Below are 15,207 nucleotides of genomic sequence, written 5' to 3'. Positions count from 1 at the left end.
ACTCCCTTATCTCCCTGCCTTCATCCTTCTATCACTCCCTGCCCCCGGAGTCACTCATTGCCTCCTTCACCCTCCACTTCCTGCAGGCCTCTTTCCTCCTTCAGGAGCCCATTCCTAGGATAACAAAATAAGTTGCCCTGTGCAGGATGGCTGGTGGAGTGACAGCAGGAAAGCACTTCAGCACCAGGATAACAAAGCCAGGAACAGAATGGAAGAGCAGTGGAGCCTTGCAGCCTCAAGTCAAAACAAAAGTCCTGTATTCCATACTCCTTCTGCCTCATCCACTATGTCTGAGGCCTGAGTTACTGGAAGCAAGAGGAGTCAGATGGGAGAGAGGTGTTCTGGGAATTGTAGTTCACTTCCATGGCCAGTCCTCTACCTGGGCATAACAGGCAGGAAAACTACCAATCTCAGAGCCCTCTCTTCCCCTGTTCCCTCTCTTCTGATCTTCTCCAGTGGCTTGCTGGGAAGTATAGTCCCTTCCCCTTTCTCTATAGGGTTGGAGCAGAGAGAGATGGTTCCTTTTTATTTTGAACCGGTTACCAATTTTTCTTGGTTTGGTTCCAGTTCAGGTTCAGTCCAGTACAGTTCAGTGTAACTGAGAGGATCTCAGTTTGGGTTCACTCAAAAAACTTCTCTGAACTAGTTTTCAGTTTTGGGTTTTGTTTGATTCCCTTTTAAATCCTGATACTTTGCCAAATTTTAAGATTTCCATTTACTATTTTAGTAGTGGTGTGAGCTGGATTCGTAAAAAATACCATGACATTAATTTAATCTGGTTTGACGTCTAGGAAGGGTTTCAAAGATTTAAATCGAGAAATTGGCTCACCAAAATCTTTAATGACAGGGATCCCGCTCTCTTAACTCCCTTTCTCTTCTGGGGTGTCTGGGTCTGGTGGCTCTCATCCTGGATTTTTCCAGCTGAGTCTGCTTTGCAGTCTTTCTGCAACCGAGAGTTCCTTTTCTGGGAATATTTCTTAAGATTGGTCTCTTTATTGGAGTACCCATCTAAATTCGGAGAGGCTTTTTGAGGAGTTGCAGGAAGCTGGGGAGTCACTATGTCCATGGATAGTGCCACCTTCAACATGGAGCTAAAGGCTCAAGCAGCTATTGAGCCCTGCTGATGTCACTGCTCCCCCCCATGATATTTCTAATGATTTGAAGATTTGCCGCATCAACTTCTATTTTTTTTTTTTTTTTTTTTAAATTTAAGGCCAGATTCACCTGTATGCAGTGCCTGCTTTATATACTGTGGAGGACCACAAGGGTATCGGAAGAATAATAGCTAATTAAGATGGATTTACAGCTGCTTTGCATTATTAGACTAGTGCAGTGTGGCTAGTGTTCTCTCCATTCCCCTTCATGTCTGTGGTTTTTCCTTTGCTTCTTGTCCTCCACATACCCCAATTTCCTTCTCCCTTGTATCCTTCTTGTTGCAATAGGTAGTATCAATGCAATAGGTAATTCTAAAGAAGGAAATGTTTAGGATTAAGGGTAATTTTTTGCCATTCTTCATAGCAAAGTTTCTCTTTCAGAGGGAAACTCTTTCCCTCTTTCAAAATGTTTTCTATTTTCCATTATTCACAGTGGAAATGACGCCCCAGGCCGCCCTTAGCAAAGATAGCCACTGTCTTCCAAATTTATTAATAATGAGAGTGAAGCCAAGCTGCTCTCAAGGAAGACACTGGCTTCTTATGATACAAGGATACAGAAATGAGTACTGTGAGGATTAAAAGAGGCAGCAGCTATTTTTGCTATCGGGTAGCCTGTGGTGTCATTCCCTTTGAGAATATTAGGAAGTAGCAGCTTTGTAAAAGAGGACAATTTGTGAATTTTTCTGAACAACATTATTCATTTTTTAAGAGCAACAGGAGAAAATGACTGCTAATCCTAAATTTTTAATAAGTGACTTATTTCACTGGATATATTCAAGATTCATTTGAATTCATATTCAGTTTCTTTAAGCGTTAAGTAAATGGCTGAGATTTGGGACAAAGTCTGACAGTGCTACATTTCTTAAAGGACCATTTCTTAACATCTTACCTCAAAGTAGTGCATTTATTTGCATATTCTCAGAAAAACAGTACAGTATATGAAGAGTAAGTGCTGTGATTTTTGGGGGGAATAAGGGTAGTTGATTGAATCCCAAATTTAAGTACAAAACTCAACTCATCCACAACAATGTAGCTATGTCAAGCACTTCCATAATGATCACATGGTATTCTCTCCCCCCCCCCCCCCCCCGAGAACCCCTTTTTGTTCATTGCACAGGTTGGATGGTGTATAGTGAATGAGAGAACAGTTATTTTTTTATTCTCACTGTTCAGTGAGTGGACCTCTGCCTCATTCACTGCAGTCCAACCACCTGTATGCTCACTGAGGCAGACATCCTCTGGAACACATGCTACACAGTCAGTTCAGTCCTATATACTGAAGGCCTAGATCTGCACTGTAACACCAGCATAAATGTGGAATAACTCCATTTACTACAGCTGGTTTATTCCATGGTAAATGAGTAGAATTTGGCCCAAAATGTGAGAGTGGTCCACTGGACCATAGTCAGCCTTGTTCAGTGCATGCCATCTATGCACTGATGGTAAAGGGGATACTGTAGGGGAAGTCTTCAATTACATGTTAACATACTATCATAAAACATGCACAGTGGGGCAGAGTGAGGTTGCATGGGCAATTTTTGACTTAATGCTTCACTTTGTGGCCTTATCAGTCTTTTTAATTTAACTCTTTTTACAGTGGGGGGGAAAAAAAGTACAGGAACTCCTCGCTTAGTCGTCCCAGTTAATGTTGTTTCGTTGTTATGTTGCTGATCGATTTAAGGAATGTGCTCGTTTAAAGTTGAGCTATGCTCTTAAGTTGTTTGGCTGCCTGCTTTCTCCCCAGCAGGCAGCCTCCCTACACTCCCCCCGGCAGACGTCACGGATCAGCGCCTTTCGCCTCCTGCCCGCAGCAATCAGCTGGCTTGCTGCATTCAGGAGGGAGGTGGTAGGAGCGAGGACTCGGTGCGCAGGCTCCCCCTCCCTCCCCTGCCTCCTAGGAGGCAGGAGGGAGGGATAGGAGCAAGGAAGCAGTCTGCGAGGTAAAGGGGGATGAGGTGGGGGGGGGGGAGAAGAGGCGCATCAAGGGTGGGAACTTGGGGGAAGGGGTGGAGTGGGCGGCTGAGGGCTGAGCCCCCGTGCCCCTGGTGCTTGCAGAGTAGGGGAAGTTGCCGCTGCTGCTGCGCAACGTGCTTCTCCTAGTCTACAGCACTTTCAGCTTCCTTGCCTGCCTCACTGTCTCCAGTGACTTCATAGGATTTAAATTTGCTGTCCCCGCCATGAAGAAAGATATTCTCTGCTTGGCCAAGAAAGCAGATTTTGATGACGTGGAAGAAGCCGACATTACACAACTTCTGCAATCACACGGAGAAGAGCTAACCAATGAAGATCTGATGCAACTAGAGGTGACGAGAGCAATGGAAGAAGAGGGGCAAGAAGTAGAAGAAGAACCAACCCATCGAAATTTGACTGCCGAACGTCATTCTGAAGCTTTCCAAATGATGGAAGCTGGTTTGCAAATCCTGAGTAATGACTATCCTGACAAGGAAAGCAGCTCCAAAGTGATTAGGGGAGTTGGTCGTCTAATGACTGGCTATAAAGAAATTTACCAAGGAAAAAAAAGGAAAGCAAAACAAAAATCTCTAGATGTGTTTTTTCGAGTTCAGAAAGTTCAACAAGAGGAGCAGTTGGACAATCCACCCTCTTCCACTCAGACTCCACCACCTCAACCAAGCTTCATACTTAGCAATGATTGTAGTATTAAATTGCTTGTTTAAAATGTATATAATACCTTTTGTCTCGCAAAAAAAAAACCTCCCTGGAACCTAACCCCTCCCCCCCATTTACATTAATTCTTATGGGGAAATTGGATTCGCTTCACATCGTTTCTCTTAGTCACGTTTTTCAGGAACATAACTACAATGTTAAGTGAGGAGTTCCTGTATAGTTTAAAAATATCCTCTGAATAAAGCAACTCTGATCTTGAACTACTTGCTAGATGGTACTAGAAATCTGAAAAAAGTCATCTCATTCCATTTTTACTTTCCGAGATAGAAAATTCCACTCATCATTGTTGTACATAGTGCCAATGTCACAAAGGGAGATTGTGAACACTTTCAAATAAATGCCAGAAAGAAAGTTCACTTGATGTCTGATTTAAGGACTCTGACCCCACTAATTTTCAAATTTCTACTCAGGACTGCAGTGGTAGTCTAAAAAGGTACACAGAATGCTTTTTACAGAGGTAAAGATGAGTTTTCACTTGTTTTCAAAAATGGCAGCCTCTTTGGTTCAGACTTTTAAAAAACTTTGATCTGTGTCTTGAGACCAAACTTGGAAAATTTGAGCCTCAAATGTAGCAGTTTGACTAAATTATTCAAGCCACTTAGGTAGCCTTGTCCATAGTTGGTGGTGTCTACTCCTGGTATAACAGAAATCTTAATGAACTTTGTGATTTAATAATTATTATAACAGCTATTTATAGAAGATCCTTATGTTGGAGCAGAAACTCAATGATTTGTTGCCTGCAGTATGATGGATGATAATGCCACAATATAAATTTAAGCAATGCCATAAAATCAGGAACATGAATGAAACAAAGCTGGAGCTACCAGGCTGTTATATAAAGGACCATGTCCAGTCTTTTTTCTATCTTTTCTGAACAGTAATGTTTTGCTCTAGGTTCTGATTTTCTAACAAGTAAACTGTAATAAATAGAAGCTAGTTAACATACAAAATAAATTAGTATGCTTGCTTCATGTCACTTTTTCATGAATTTGTTGAACTCTAAGTATATCAAATATACTACTTTTGTGTATATTTGTATTGTGACAAAGTTCCTCCTCTGCCTTAATCACTGCTATGTATAGGGATAAATTATTTTTAAGTAAGAATGTTACATAAGCGTTGGCACTATTTGAATACAAGTCGGGCTAAATTAATGTTCATGTGTGAGCTGTCATGTTTAGGAAAAAAAATTGTCTGACTCAGATATTTACAGAATTTACTCTGATAATTTGTCACCCCAAGGTCTGCATGCTAAGGCTCCATCACTTGAATGATGTGACCGTTCCAAACTTATTCCAGTAAAAATGTTTTAATGCTATGTAGCGATATTAAAGATTTTACATTCCCATTGTGGGGGGGGGGGGGTAAATGACAGAAATATAAGCTGTAGGGGATGGTGGTTAATGTCAGAGTGGCATGCTGATGCTTCTTCATTCCCCCTACCCTTTCATCTCCAGTAGGGCAATAGCCAAGTGGTTAAATTATTCAGCAGATTGCTGATGATCAGAACCTTTTCACTCACTTCCTGTTATTTGTTATGTCGTAAACATAACAAAAGTGCCAGCTCATGAGACAGGCCCTGATGGACTCCATACCAATGAGGACCCTCAGCAAAGCAGCTGGTATGAAACCTAATATTCTGTTGAAACTGAAGAATGCATATAATACACGTCACTTTAGATCAGGGGTCTCAAACTCAATTTACCTTAGGGGAGTGCCAGTCCTTAAATCCTCCCAGCGGGTCAATAATGTTACTGAAGATGGCATTCAGAAAAGAAAATGTTTATACTATAGTTTTTTTTATTTCGAATTTCTTACAAATAATAAACTTGTCATACAACTTGATACAATTCTTCGCCTGCCAGAGAATTTTCAGTGTTTGCCCAGCACCTGGCAATGCTTCAGTTCTGTCAGTTAGTTGATGTTTGGCCTAAGTGACTGAGCAGTTGAAACGGTGGATTGCAGCAAGGGGTGCATCAGATAGTTGTGTTCAGTATTTTGACTTGTTTATATTAATTGTGGGGAAAAAAAGCGACGCTGCCTCCATGGCTGACTCTGCTTGGCGACTAGTGATGCTGCCTCCATGCCTGGCTCCGGCAACTAGTGATGGTATCTCTGTCCCTCTCCTCCAGCCAATGGGAGCTGCGGGGGGTGGCGCCTGCAGCAGACATTGCCAGCAGCATGGCTGCATGTGTCTCTCCTTTGTGGGCCGCAGTGAGGAGGTTCTTGGCCTGCAGATAGCCCATGGGTGGGGACTTTGAGACCCCTGCTTTAGATAACGCATCACTCTGCCCCTTCCCCAAGTTGTTGAATGATATTAATATGTTCAACTTAATATTATGGCCTGAAATAAGATTGTTGGATTACTCTTTAGGTCTAACACTGTATTTCCTTGATTTTGTAGGTAGACTGTTATTTTGAAAAGGCACCTCAGTAATTTCAATTACTTAAATTTTTTGTTTCTACTTCTGGAAAATTTTTGCCTTAAATATTGTTGGCCTTTTTCCATTCCTAAAGTACTAAAAGAAATCTATTATAGCTCTTTAATTTATAAAATCACCATTTAAACTTGTGCTACGTTATAATTCCAAATTGCATATTATAGAACCAAAGCAGTCTAGACTCTGTAGCGTAGTGGTGAGGTGGAACTTGTGATTCAGAGGAATAAAACACTAAGGGTAGTGTCGGGTCTACAAAACTAGTAAGTTGTGTCCACTCAGTTTCCTTTCACTTCCTCCCACATGGGCTCTAGAATGGTAGTGGTTCCTTTAAAAAACAGAGAGAGAGAGAGAGAGAGAGAGAGAGAAGTGACTTCTAAATATAAAACAGAAACAAATATATAGCTTGAGGACCACTTAGACTGTTTACTTCTCTAGGGTGGTATCTTCTCTTTTTCAGGTTCCTTAAATGTTTTATTCCTGGCTTATGCTCCACCATGCACTATGCCAGTGGTCCCCAACCTTTCTTGTGGGAATAGCATATTGCTATTCCCAGAAGACTGTGGCAGGCGCCAGGCTCCCCGCTGCCAAAATGCCGCAGCTCAGAAGCGGCAGCAGCAAGAAGCGTCGCCGCCGAAATGCTGCCAAGAAATGGCAACGCTTCTTGACGGCATTTCGGCGGTGGGATTTCCTGCGGGCGCACAAAAATGCCCCAGTGGGCACCATAGCACCCGCGGACACCACATTGGGGACCCCTGCACTATGCTTTTGATGTAAGTCCATCGTATATCATGGTTCTGTATTTAGAATCAAAGGTCTTTCTCAGTTGAAGACTGAATATCAGTGAGTTAGAATAGTTTAAATTAAATTAAAATTTAGATATTTTTTATGAAATGTTAGAATATATGTAAAAATAGATCTACATAAAATTAATGTAAGTGTTACATAAATTTATTTCTTGTCCATAGTGGTTCCTTGTATGTGGCATCAGTTTAACAATATCTAAATATTTTTACACTTTTTGAAAAGTGGGTCTTTAGAAATGTTGACAGTTTACTATGTGACAGCACTAATATGTGATTAGAGTTGACCTATAGAACAGTATAATTTATAATTGAAATTTCTTTCCTAATAGGGACATACTTGTCGTGAAGTACTTGTCAAATAACGAAAATAAAGATTTACTTAATTAACAGAGGATAACTTTTTTGGTTTCTGGTGTAAAAGCCAAATCAAAAGAATTTTAACAATACTTGCCAAGTGTATGGATATTATGTGGCAGTGGAGGAAAAGACTTTGCTAAACAGAGTGTTCAAAAATTTAGATTAAGTTTCTTTACTTATGTAAAACATGGGTCTTTGTTTGGAGCTTCTTCTGGTGCTGAGAGAGTTGTATAGCTCCATTGATTGGTTCCATGCAGTGGAAATCTGACCTTTAGCAGATGTTTGAGAAATTGCCAACTTTCAGTGTGATCAGCAGACCTAGGTGGTTTTTTTCCTTATGTCGACAAGAACCTCTTGAGTAATATGCCATGACAATCAAGGTTAACGCTTCTTAATACTATAAGCTTTCTGAAACAAGGCAGACATTTTTCTGAATTGTTTATTTTTGTAAGTTTCTATATGTAAAGTTGTTGGCAATTTATCTGCTCAGTTGCACAAAATATTTTTGGATTTTAAGTATTCTTGTAAAAAAAGGAAATACAGATACAGCAATATAGCAAAGGAATATAGATAAAATTTTAAGGTTTTGGTTTGTCTGCATTCTTGTTACAGCATTAACTTTTGGTAAATGCTTTTAAAGAAAACAGAAAAAGCTCAATAGAGGAAAAAAAATAAAATAAAAGCAGCAATGAAACATATCCCATCTGGAGCTTTGGGCTAGGAACAGGATGTTGCATAACTTCATGTGAAGCCTGCTCTCAAGAGCAGTATTTTAGGGGATGTAGGAGACTCAACTGCTTAGTTGTGGGAGTTTTAATGTGAACACTACAAGCTCTGTTTTATCCAACTCCACCAGTTAGCACTTCAGGAAGGGGGTGGGATCTAGTGTGAGATTTACGTGATGAATAACTTAACAGTACCAGCAGTTGCCAAATGGGACCTTTCCTGCAGGTGCTTGTTTTCCTAAGCGGTTTACAATTGCTTTTTAATGTGTTACATATATTAAGAAAAAATATTAAAAGAATTAAAGGTTGGATATGGAAAGATAGAATGTCAACAATGCATATTTCTTGTCTTAGTTTTGAGGATAATAGTGAATTGCATAAAAATTGATCTTGCATTGGCAATAGATGTCCGGTATACTTATTTATTTTTATGTTTCAGATATAAAACAATGTATTATGAAATTCCACTTACATTCACTTTTGGTTCCAGTTACTTATCCATTATATCTATAATTGCATTATAAGTATGAGTAAAAATGTAGTCACATGAGGGGTGTTTAACATAAGGTGTTCTATCCTGTTAAAGGTGGTGTGGTTCAGTGTCTTAGAAATGATCTAATGGTGTATTTATAATCACTGCAAAAAAATCTTAAATTAGGAAGAGGAAATGGCATCTTAAATAATGAAAGGATTTGAAATTTTTTCACTTTAAAAGCTAGTATATAAAATTAGTACCTCCTACCTCCCATTTCTAGAAATCTGAAGTTCTGTAATAAGGTGACATTAAAAGGTTGCCCCATAGGGAGGCTATAGGAAACCACTCTGGCATGTTTAGCATACAGCATGTATGATGATACTGTGGCACCTTTTAATGCTATAGTATATGTGCACCTGTATTATATATTGGAATCTCAGAGTTACGAACACCTTGGAAATGGAGGTTGTTCGTAACTCTGAAATATTTGTAACTGTGAACAAAATGACAGGTTTCAGAGTAGCAGCCGTGTTAGTCTGTATTCGCAAAAAGAAAAGGAGTACTTGTGGCACCTTAGAGACTAACAAATTTATTAAGGCAGAAGCTTTCGTGAGCTACAGCTCACTTCAGATGCATCCGATGAAGTGAGCTGTAGCTCACGAAAGCTTATGCTCTAATAAATTTGTTAGTCTCTAAGGTGCCACAAGTACTCCTTTTCTTTTTGCGAACAAAATGTTACGGTGTTGCTTTCAAAAATTGATAACTGAACATTGACTTAATGCAGCTTTGAAACTTTCATATGAAGAAGAAAAATGATGCTTTTTAACTATCTTAATTTAAATGAAACCAGCACAGAAACAGTTTCCTTACCATATCAATTTTTTTTTAAACTTTACCTTTATTTTTTTTAGTGTTTTATTTAACACAATACTGTACTGCATTTCCTTTGTGTGTGTGTGTGTGTGTGTGTGTGTGTGTGTGTGTGTGTGTGTGTTTGCTGCTGCCTGATTGCATACTTTTGGTTCCAAATGAGGTGTGTGGTTGACTGGTCAGTTCGTAACTCTGATGTTTGTAACTGAGGTTCTACTGTACTTCTAAATTTTTAGCCGCCTGAGTTTATCTTGCAGGTTCTGAAATTGGCCTATATTACATTGGAGCTTGCTGCCCTATAATTAGCTTAAAAGTCTGTATTATCTTATCAAAAAAGTGATACAAGTATCAGTCTCATTTTGGTCTTTCTTAAAGTTGGTATTTGTTTGGGATGGGGAGCAGCTATATTTATTGACAGCATTCAAAACATAATGCAACTGCATAGATATAGCTGATATTATGACAGTGCAGTAAATAGATAAAAATTAGTGCTCAAAAATCTTGATACTACTAATACAGAACATTTCTTCTTAAACACCATTTAACTGGCATTAAAATAATGTTTTCATAACCAAATAGAACAGTGGTAATTCGCACATTGTTAAACTACACATCTGTAATCAGGATTTAAAAAAAAAAATCTCCCCATATCCCACGGATGCTGATGTTGGGTCTTTGATAAGTCTACTGTGGTTATAAAAGTTAAGTCTTACTGGTCTACTATGATGTACTGTAAAGTTATAAATACAAGTTAGGAGTGGCCAAGCTGTACTATCAGACATGTTTTCCAGCTTGAGGCTGTCTCCATATTGGATGTCAAAAGGCCACTAGAAAGCATCTGCTAAAATCAAGGGCTCTCATTCCTTATCCTTGTGTATATTTTTGGAAAGAGTTAAAGGAGATTGGGTGAATCCTGACACCCAGTTCTGCTTTTCCTTTCCTGTTTTTGTAAACACGTTTGTAATGCTTCTGGACCCTGTGATGGTGACTTCCATGGTCAAAAATTTTATTTTAATTTTCCCTGAGGGACCTGTGGGACAGACACCTGCTTCTTCACTTTAAGGTTAAATCATGAACATGTGTCCAAAAGCAAACTGTTCTCTGGATACACGTATCTAGTGCCTTTTGTTCTCATGATTTATTACAAACAATAGAATTGTTGCACACAGCTTAGCTGTAGAGGAAACGTTGTGATTGGTTGTTACCTCAGGATGTCGTAATGGTCTTACTTAGAAGTTAACTGAGTGGTCGACCTGACATGTCTGTAGCCTGTATAATCGTAACACACAAATACACAACCACTAATTTAATGAAAATCTAGTTTGTTAGCCAAATCTAGGCTGTGCTCAAAATTAACTATATAGAAGGTTTGACATTTGCTTGGTTTTCCATTAAGATCATTTGGGACAAAGGAAAGGCTGACATCGACGCTGAATTTTGTTAAAGGATCCATTTTAGAATTATTTAAAACCCATAAACTAATTGACTTATTAGTAAATGCTCAGAAGAATCATTTTATGTGCACAGTAAGTGTTGTTAATATGGAGAGAACATGCTGTGTTTTTCGTACATCATAAAGGTTGAATCTCTGCTTTAATCATAAAATGCATATCTGTCTTAATTTTGAAGCTGTAACTGGTGCCTTGATATACCTCATGCGCAATGCAGAAAGTTTCAAGTGCCAAATTTTAATTGTTCAGTTGGCTTTTTAAAAATCCATCGTACTTTTGGAAACTCCACAGAATCAGCACACAGCCTAAGCGAGGAGGTGTGTTTATTGTATGTACGGTTTATAGAATAGACTGCTTTCTCATATATAAGGCAAAGGTTTTATTTTTTTTGTTACAGAAACTTGAATAGATGGTAAGCAAATCATGTATAGTTCTGACTTTATGCGTTTTATCCACTTCCCTGTAAAGTGCATTTTGTATTAAAGGGTGAAATTTCTTCGTCAGGCCTAGCTTCATATGCTTGAAAAGTCACCACCTATAAAAAGAAGCTTTCATGAAGAAATCATATAAATTAACTTGTACTCTGTTTTAACTTTTTAAAGGACATCACTGACTCGAAAACGCTTTGTTGGAAAGTGTTTTATCTACTGTAGTTACAAGGAATACCTAGTATTACAAATGAAGAAATAAATACATGAAAATTGTTTTCAATTCCTAGCTTTGTTCTTAGTAAATATTACAGCTTTTTGTGTATAGCTAGTTTTATTGTTTTTTTGGTGGTCACTTCCATGTTCTGTCATCCGCATAGTTCAGTGTTGCTTGGTATCCCTTGCTGAGAAGGATGTTCTGCCCCCTGTTATTGTTTATAAAGGTCTTCACACTTTAACAATAAAAAGTAAAGATGCAATTTAAAGGGTAGTCTGTTGAACACTTGAATTTTCAAAAATTCGAAAATATCCATTGAAACACATTGTATACTATTTTTATTTGAAAATCTATTCATGGACTTAAAACAGACTATACGAAAGGTGAAAATTTTGTTTTAATCTTCTAACTCAGAGATTTGTTACCTAATCTATCTTTGGGATTTGAGTAACATCCAGATGGTTGGGTTGGATAGGATTTAAAATGGTTGAACCAATTTGTTCAGATATTCTTTTTAGAGTTCTGTCATTTTAATATGCAGAAAGACATGAAAATGAAAATTGGTATATTGCACTTGTCCATGTTAAGTTTTAGAAATTAAAGACTCAGCTAGATTTAGTTGTCCTAATTCATGGAAAGACTTGAAAGTGTGTGGTGAGAGGTGTGCCATCCTACTCTGTAGGTTATATTTCTTCAAGTATGTGTCATTGTGGATCCCACTGTAAGTACTCGTATGCCTTGTGCAAGGCCTAGATTCTTTTTAAGTGTCTGTTGGGCTGCACCAGCAGCCTGAGCCTGTATGACGGCATGAAGGGTTGGGGAAACCATGACCCTCCCACACTTGCCTCTTAAGACCCATGGCAGCAAGTCTTTACTCAAAAGGACCTCTGTCTTAAATTTTAAATTGTTTGAGGGAGGTGACCATGTTGTGTTCATACAACACCTAGTAGAACAGGGCTGATCGGTGTTTTTGGGTGCTACTGTAGTATCAAAATTCATTAATAAAAGGGACAAACAGGTAATACAGTACATGGAAAACATAATGTTAAGATGTGCATTTGTGTGTAACTGTATTTTTTTTTTTTTTGGCTTTTCTCTACCGTAGGAAGAAGTTAAAGAACACATTTATATATTTCAAAGAAAATTTCTACCAGTTTCTATTGCATTTTTCTAAACTCAGCTTTCTTTCTCATGGTTTATTTCCTTGGGTCATTTTAAATATTGTTGAATTGAATCCTTAGCAATATGGGTCTGACTTTTTGAAACTTTGTCCAGCTTTGACATGCAGGCATCCAGGACAAACTTGGCCTTCTGCAGGCATGCCTCCAAAAGGCATGAAGTATTTGTGTGTTTAAGCCAGGTGTACCTAAAACATATCTGTGCTTCTGAATATGTAGTGTACAAGTTATTTAACAGTTGAAGAATTGAGACTTTATAGCATATTTTAATTAAGTGGATTAATTAATGTAGATTAGGTGTAGGAAGGATGCTCTAGTGCCTAGATCACTGGACTGAGGACTCAGGAGACATCAGATCAATGACTGAGTCAGGAACTGAGTGTGTGTACTTGGCCAAATCATGTAATCTACTCTCTGCTTCATCTCCATTTTACAGGCAGAAAACTGACGATGATTCTGTATCTCTCTCTGAGGTGTTGAAGATAAAATCCATCAATGATTGAAACACACTCAGATGGTATGCTAATGAGGGCCATATAAGTTCCTAGGTAGACAGATAACAAATGGAAAATGTTTAATGTAAATTATGGTCCAAATTTAGTTAATGGAATAGAGAATCTTTTTCCTCCAAAGGCTCTCCATAACAATGTAGTGGAAAACTGTTTGAACTGAGAAACTCCTATTTTGGGTATCCACCTTCATTTGGATACAATACTGTTTTGACTTCTAGAGCAAATTTAGTTAGAACAGTGGTTCCCAAACTTTCCCTGCATGACCCCATCCTCAGATGTATTGCTTCCCATGACCCCAGTCAGCAGGGAGGATGCCATTTAAAAATGGCATCCTATTCACAGCATGACCTTGAACACCGTGTATGCAAGTTCACGCCACATGGAGAGTACTATTTTATAGAGCAAAACAGTGTACTCCATGTGTGGTGTGACTTCAGACATGCTGTATGTGCAAGGCCATGCTGTGCGGGGAATGCCATTTTTAAATGACATCCTCCATGCTCACTGGGGTCATGGAAACCAACACATTTGCTGATGGAACCGACCCCATTGAGGTTGCGACCCACAGTTTTGGAATCACTGAATTAGAGTAACAGACATTTTTATGATAAAGAACAAAGATACAGTCTGTGTATAGTAACTTTGGAAACTAGGACCATTTACTTGTAATTCAGCAAATATAGCGTGCGTGTGTGTGTGTGTGTGTGTGTGTGTGTGTGTAAGATTGAGTATTGTGCTCTGAGCAAACTTGGGGAATATTCTTCTACTGATTTGCACTGCATTATAATTTCTAGTATTTTCCCAAGCATTAAGTACTGGTAGGAAAAATTTATTTTTCTTCCAGCTATAGTCACATGGTCCTATAATTCTGAAGATATAAAAAGAATGAGGATATGCAGCAATATAAAATTGTTTTATTTGATTGTGCTTGGGTAAAACTATGGTCATACTGGAGGAGATGTCCTTATTTGGAATAGTAATTTTAACACATTACTCCTTGGGGGAATTCTGTACCACTGCACAAGTGCAGAATTAATGTTCCTTGCAGATTCTACTCTTTTTCCTTGCAGAATAATTGATTCACACATCTCTCCCAGGCAGTGGTCTCGAGTGGGTGCATCTGGTTTGAGCGTCGGGAGCAGCTGAGGGAGACACAAATCACTACCTTGGGGGGGAAGGGCTGGGTGTATATGCGAGAGACTGTCCCTCTTGCTTACTATTGCAGTGCGCCCAGAGCTGGGGAGAGGCAGGGCTGGGGTTGCCCTGCGTGGTGGCTCTGACGATTTGCTGGGCTCCAGCTCCTAGTCCCAGCTTGAGTGTCGGGGGAGGGATGGACAGGACTTCCTCTTCCCATGCATGGAGGGGCTGGGTCAGGCCCACACCTGGGAACCTCCCTTGGCTGCAGAAACTCTGCACCTCCCTCCGTTGCTTCCTGCTGCCATGGGTCCCCAGCCACGGGCAGAGGGGTCACTGTACAGAGTGCTGCTCCCCTTGCTTTCTGCCCCATCACTCCCTGGCCATGCAGGGACGGGTCACTGGAATGGGAGCTGTCCCCCCATCTGCCCAATTCCTGTGTATCTGGATGCCACCCCCACTCTGTATCTGAATCTCCACTCCTGCATTCGGACCCCCCTGCTAAGTCCCTTCTCTCGAACCCGCACTCTGCCAAGCCCCACCCTTCCTCACCCAGAATCCCCACCCATGCCCCATCCCACTATGCCCAGGTCCCCCCACTCAGCCCCAACCACCTTCTCCTGGACCCCCCCTGCAGTGTTCCATTCCCCCTTGCCCTAGAACTCCTCACCCATCCTCGTGCATCCAAATCCGAGCCACCCACACCCAGATCACCCCACACAGAACCTTCTCATCCAACACCTGATCATCTTCCCCCCTCCCCCTCCACAGACTAAG

At 39.8% G+C, this 15,207-nt stretch overlaps 1 protein-coding gene across 3 annotated transcripts in view; it reads left to right on the top strand.

The window, feature by feature from the left end:
* Window positions 1-15,207, top strand: part of JMJD1C (jumonji domain containing 1C) — a 322,463-nt gene that overhangs the window by 36,679 nt on the left and 270,577 nt on the right. The gene's annotated exons all lie outside the window — the stretch shown is intronic.

Source organism: Dermochelys coriacea, chromosome 7, assembly GCF_009764565.3.
Source record: "Dermochelys coriacea isolate rDerCor1 chromosome 7, rDerCor1.pri.v4, whole genome shotgun sequence".
NCBI lineage: Eukaryota > Metazoa > Chordata > Testudines > Dermochelyidae > Dermochelys > Dermochelys coriacea.
This window is presented reverse-complemented; position numbering and strand designations above follow the sequence as displayed.